We start from the raw sequence: 5,294 nt of genomic DNA, 5'->3' as shown, positions 1-5,294 counted from the left end.
CGTCATAGAACATGACTGCCTGCTTTGAGTGCACACAGAGCCACGCAATCAGAATGAACTCAGGTGAACCCCTAATGTCACAGCTGCAGGCCCTGCAGTACAGCGTGTGTCGCGGCAGTGGCGTCACGGGTTCACTGCTGTGAGGTTCAGGCCACTACTGAAGTGAGCCGCGCTATCAGAGGTGCGGTCACTCCGGTGAGTCCTCCACCTGCGGCTCACTTCAGTCACAGTCTGATTTGTGGTCACAAGTGGAGGACTCACGTGTGACTGGAAATCACCTGATTGACGGCAGTGTGGGTCACTTCAGTCACTTGGCTGATTTGCTGTCACAGGTGGAGGACTCCAGCGGTGCCTGCGGCTAACCTGAGTGACGTCACCGCTGATAGCACGACTCACTTCAGTTGCTGCGTTGTGCTGACAGCGGGCAGTTTTGTTCCATGGCGCTCGCTGAGTGTGTCAGATGTAACAGTGCTGGAAGCGTCGTGGGACCTCGTGTGGATTATGTTAGACCTGGAGGGGTGTTTGGGGGTTAATAAAGTGGTGAAAGAGGGTCTTTTTTGTCTTTTATTTAAAATAAAGGATGTTTGGGGAGTTTGTGTTTATTTACATTCTCTTACAGATTAGTGGTGGGGGCGGGATCTAATAGACGCTTGCCATTACTAATCTAGGGCTTAGTAGCAGCTATGGGCTGTTATTAATGCCTTATTAACCAGATTGCCACCACACCAGATCAACGGGAAGAGCGGGACCCAGCGCCAGAATAGGTGCATCTTATGGATGCGCCACTTCTGGGGTGACTGTGGGCTGTGGGCGGCTGTTAGGCAGAAAAGGGCAAAATAATGATGGCCTTTCCCACCCTAATAATATCAGCCCCCAGTTATCTGCTGTACCTTGGCTGGTTTTAGAAAAAAGGGGGGGACCCCAAGTCATTTAAAAAAATAAAAATAAAATAATTAAAAAGAGAAGTGTGGGATCCCTTCTATTTTTCATAACCAGCCAAGGTACAGCAGACAACTGATGGTTGCAGCCTGCAGCTGTTCCTGTGCTGAATATGAAAAACTGGGGGCACCCCATGTCATTTTTTTTATCCATTTCTTATCTAATCTATCTATCTATCTATCTATCTATCTATCTACAGTTAGGTCCAGAAATATTTGGACAGTGACACAATTTTGGCGAGTTGGGCTCTGCATGCCACCACATTGGATTTGAAATGAAACCTCTACAACAGAATTCAAGTGCAGATTGTAACGCTTAATTTGAAGGTTTGAACAAAAATATCTGATAGAAATTGTAGGAATTGTCACATTTCTTTACAAACACTCCACATTTTAGGAGGTCAAAAGTAATTGGACAAATAAACCAAACCCAAACAAAATATTTTTATTTTCAATATTTTGTTGCGAATCCTTTGGAGGCAATCACTGCCTTAAGTCTGGAACCCATGGACATCACCAAACGCTGGGTTTCCTCCTTCGTAATGCTTTGCCAGGCCTTTACAGCCGCAGCCTTCAGGTCTTGCTTGTTTGTGGGTCTTTCCGTCTTAAGTCTGGATTTGAGCAAGGGAAATGCATGCTCAATTGGGTTAAGATCTGGTGATTGACTTGGCCATTGCAGAATGTTCCACTTTTTTGCACTCATGAACTCCTGGGTAGCTTTGGCTGTATGCTTGGGGTCATTGTCCATCTGTACTATGAAGCGCCGTCCGATCAACTTTGCGGCATTTGGCTGAATCTGGGCTGAAAGTATATCCCGGTACACTTCAGAATTCATCCGGCTACTCTTGTCTGCTGTTATGTCATCAATAAACACAAGTGACCCAGTGCCATTGAAAGCCATGCATGCCCATGCCATCACGTTGCCTCCACCATGTTTTACAGAGGATGTGGTGTGCCTTGGATCATGTGCCGTTCCCTTTCTTCTCCAAACTTTTTTCTTCCCATCATTCTGGTACAGGTTGATCTTTGTCTCATCTGTCCATAGAATACTTTTCCAGAACTGAGCTGGCTTCATGAGGTGTTTTTCAGCAAATGTAACTCTGGCCTGTCTATTTTTGGAATTGATGAATGGTTTGCATCTAGATGTGAACCCTTTGTATTTACTTTCATGGAGTCTTCTCTTTACTGTTGACTTAGAGACAGATACACCTACTTCACTGAGAGTGTTCTGGACTTCAGTTGATGTTGTGAACGGGTTCTTCTTCACCAAAGAAAGTATGCGGCGATCATCCACCACTGTTGTCATTTGTAGACGCCCAGGCCTTTTTGAGTTCCCAAGCTCACCAGTCAATTCCTTTTTTCTCAGAATGTACCCGACTGTTGATTTTGCTACTCCAAGCATGTCTGCTATCTCTCTGATGGATTTTTTCTTTTTTTTCAGCCTCAGGATGTTCTGCTTCACCTCAATTGAGAGTTCCTTAGACCGCATGTTGTCTGGTCACAGCAACAGATTCCAAATGCAAAACCACACACCTGTAATCAACCCCAGACCTTTTAACTACTTCATTGATTACAGGTTAACGAGGGAGACGCCTTCAGAGTTAATTGTAGCCCTTAGAGTCCCTTGTCCAATTACTTTTGGTCCCTTGAAAAAGAGGAGGCTATGCATTACAGAGCTATGACTCCTAAACCCTTTCTCCGATTTGGATGTGAAAACTCTCATATTACAGCTGGGAGTGTGCACTTTCAGCCCATATTATATATATAGAATTGTATTTCTGAACATGTTTTTGTAAACAGCTAAAATAACAAAACTTGTGTCACTGTCCAAATATTTCTGGCCCTGACTGTATCTATCTATCTATTCTATATAATATCCTATCCTATAATTTTTTTTTCCTTTTAAAAACCCATTAACATAAAGGCGGTAAAAACGCATGCGTTTTTACCGGTGGTTTATTTTGTCACACGCAGTGTTTACAGTTGTCTTAGTCTGTATATATATACATATGTGGTTATATTTTCTGGTGTAAATGCCGCTGTTCTCCTGAATCCGGCGTTGCGTTTCTTTTGTTCCTGCGCCTCTCCGTTCCTGAGATATGACCTTCTCTTTCCTTGTCTTTTTTTAACAACTGGGGGTGGTCATCAAGACAACACCTGTAGAGAAGAGTATATGACCACGCCCACTTGGCTAATAAGACTAGATTTCTGTACAGTGAATAACTGGCCATATCTCATAAACGGGGAGGAGCAGAAAGAAAAGAAAAACATCACCGGATTAAGGAGAACAGCGGCATTTATACCAGGTAAAAAAAATCATGGTGCATGACAAGTCTTTTTGAAAAGTGTCGTCTAATTTCCTGGAAATCCCCTTTTTACATGAAGTAGTCTCCCTTGTAGAGTAAAAAAAAAATTACGCTCATGGCATCAAGTGTGCGCAGCATTGTTATTCCATGTGAGTCCTGCAGCCAATCAGCTGCTGTTATAATAGGCTGAAGGGATCACATGGCATTGTTATACCCCGGCAGACCTGCCGCTGACATGGCTGGAATGGCGCCAATGCGGGAGCTGAGTGCGTGTTTTGTTTTATTTTACGAGGGGGGATTACTTCACTTAAAAAGGAAGTTGTAGTGAACAACTCCTTTAAAAAAGTACAGTCAGAATCTCCCCAGCTTGGAATGGTTGATAACAGGGAGCAATAGCTTCATGTTATATTCCTTTAAGCATTAGAATTTACCATAATTCAGTAAAACGTAATAATCTATCATAATATAAGGACATCATATACCAATGGTAGAACAAAACTATACGCCACGCCACCAGTCCTCATCTCCCCAGCTTGGAATGGTTGATAACAGGGAGCAATAGCTCGATGTTATGTTCCTTTAATTTAAATATTGAAATCTACCATAATTCAGTAAAACATAAGAATCTAGCTCTGTACAAGGATGTGATATACCGACGGTACAATTAAGCTATACGCCACGCAACCAATCCTCATCTCCCCAGCTTGGAATGGTTGATAACAGGGAGCAATAGCTCGATGTTATGTTCCTTTAACCATTAAAATCTACCATAATTCAGTACAACATAATATTCTAGCGTAATATAAGGATGTGATATACCGACGGTACAATTAGACTGTACACCACGCAACCAGTCCTCATATAACCCAACCTGTAGACAGCTTAAAAAGATGTAGCAGAGCTGAGTTTGTTAATGAGAGCAGCTCCAGATGTTATCTGTGGTTTTACATAGGACTGCAGGTAAAAATAAAAATATGTTTTTACATAGGACTGCAGGTAAAAAGTATGGTTTTACATAGGACTGTAGGTACAACTATGGTTTTACATAGGACTGCAGGTAAAACTATGGTTATACATAGGGCTGCTGATAAAACTATGGTTTTACATAGGACTGCAGGTAAACCTATGGTTTTACATAGGACTGCAGGTAAAACTATGGTTGTACATAGGACTGCAGGTAAAATCTACTGTATTTCCTTGACAGAGAGAACAACCACAATACTCATAGCAATCATAAAGAGATAAATGACAAACTCAGCTCTGCTACATCAGTATCAGGTGAGGTTCTAGTCCCAGGTCGCGGTGACAATGTGACTTGTTTCCTAGTTTCTGATATAAAGTCTTAAAGGAGCAAGAAATAAGGAAGTTAGAGAGTCACCTGCAGCTCGGGGAGTCCGGGGTGGAATAAGCCGCCTGCGCTCAGTCTCGAGGATTATCTTCCTTGTGATATATTTTTTTTTCATAGCTGTGGGGTGTATCCTGCGCGCTGCTGCGCCCCTGCCAAGAAGTGAACTGGGCGAGACCTGTCGCTGTGTTTGCCTGTGGTTATTATTACCTGTTTCCTACAAGTACCTGATTACCTCTGGGTGATTAATCTGCCCCACTCTTCTTCTTTACCCTCTGCAGGGATCGAGCGAGGTCGCAGATGGGGCCGTAGCCGATCCATCAGGGTGTACAGACACACACGGGTGTATGGTTTCGGCTTTTGTAAGTTATAACCTTTGATATTGCGGCCATTGTTCTGCGGCTCATATTTCACTCACGTGTAATGTTTCTGTAAATGACATAAATGTGCAGGGTTGTCAGCACAGATTACGGGGACCTTGAGGATATTTCACACTGTGCAAAAGTTTTAGGCAGGTGCGGACTAAGTGCGGAAAAGTAACAATTAATAGTTTATTTTGATCAATTAACAAAATGCAAACTCAATAAACAAAACCTAAATCTAATTCCCTTTACTTTCATCTCTTCTCAGTCACTGTCAAACAGTTTTTGAAGAAACTTGGCAGGAGGTTGTTCCGAACATCTTGGAGAACTGACCCCAGATCTT

At 42.8% G+C, this 5,294-nt stretch overlaps 1 protein-coding gene across 1 annotated transcript in view; it reads right to left on the bottom strand.

Annotated features, from left to right (window-relative positions):
• The window catches only part of LOC142249672 (laminin subunit beta-1-like), a 102,101-nt gene extending 97,432 nt beyond the window's left edge, over nt 1-4,669 (bottom strand). The window contains exon 1 of the mRNA XM_075321470.1: nt 4,623-4,669. The gene's annotated coding sequence lies outside the window, so the exon portion shown is untranslated. The remainder of the gene's footprint in view (nt 1-4,622) is intronic.
• Between the last annotated feature and the right edge of the window lie 625 nt (nt 4,670-5,294).

Source organism: Anomaloglossus baeobatrachus, chromosome 8, assembly GCF_048569485.1.
Source record: "Anomaloglossus baeobatrachus isolate aAnoBae1 chromosome 8, aAnoBae1.hap1, whole genome shotgun sequence".
NCBI lineage: Eukaryota > Metazoa > Chordata > Amphibia > Anura > Aromobatidae > Anomaloglossus > Anomaloglossus baeobatrachus.
This window is presented reverse-complemented; position numbering and strand designations above follow the sequence as displayed.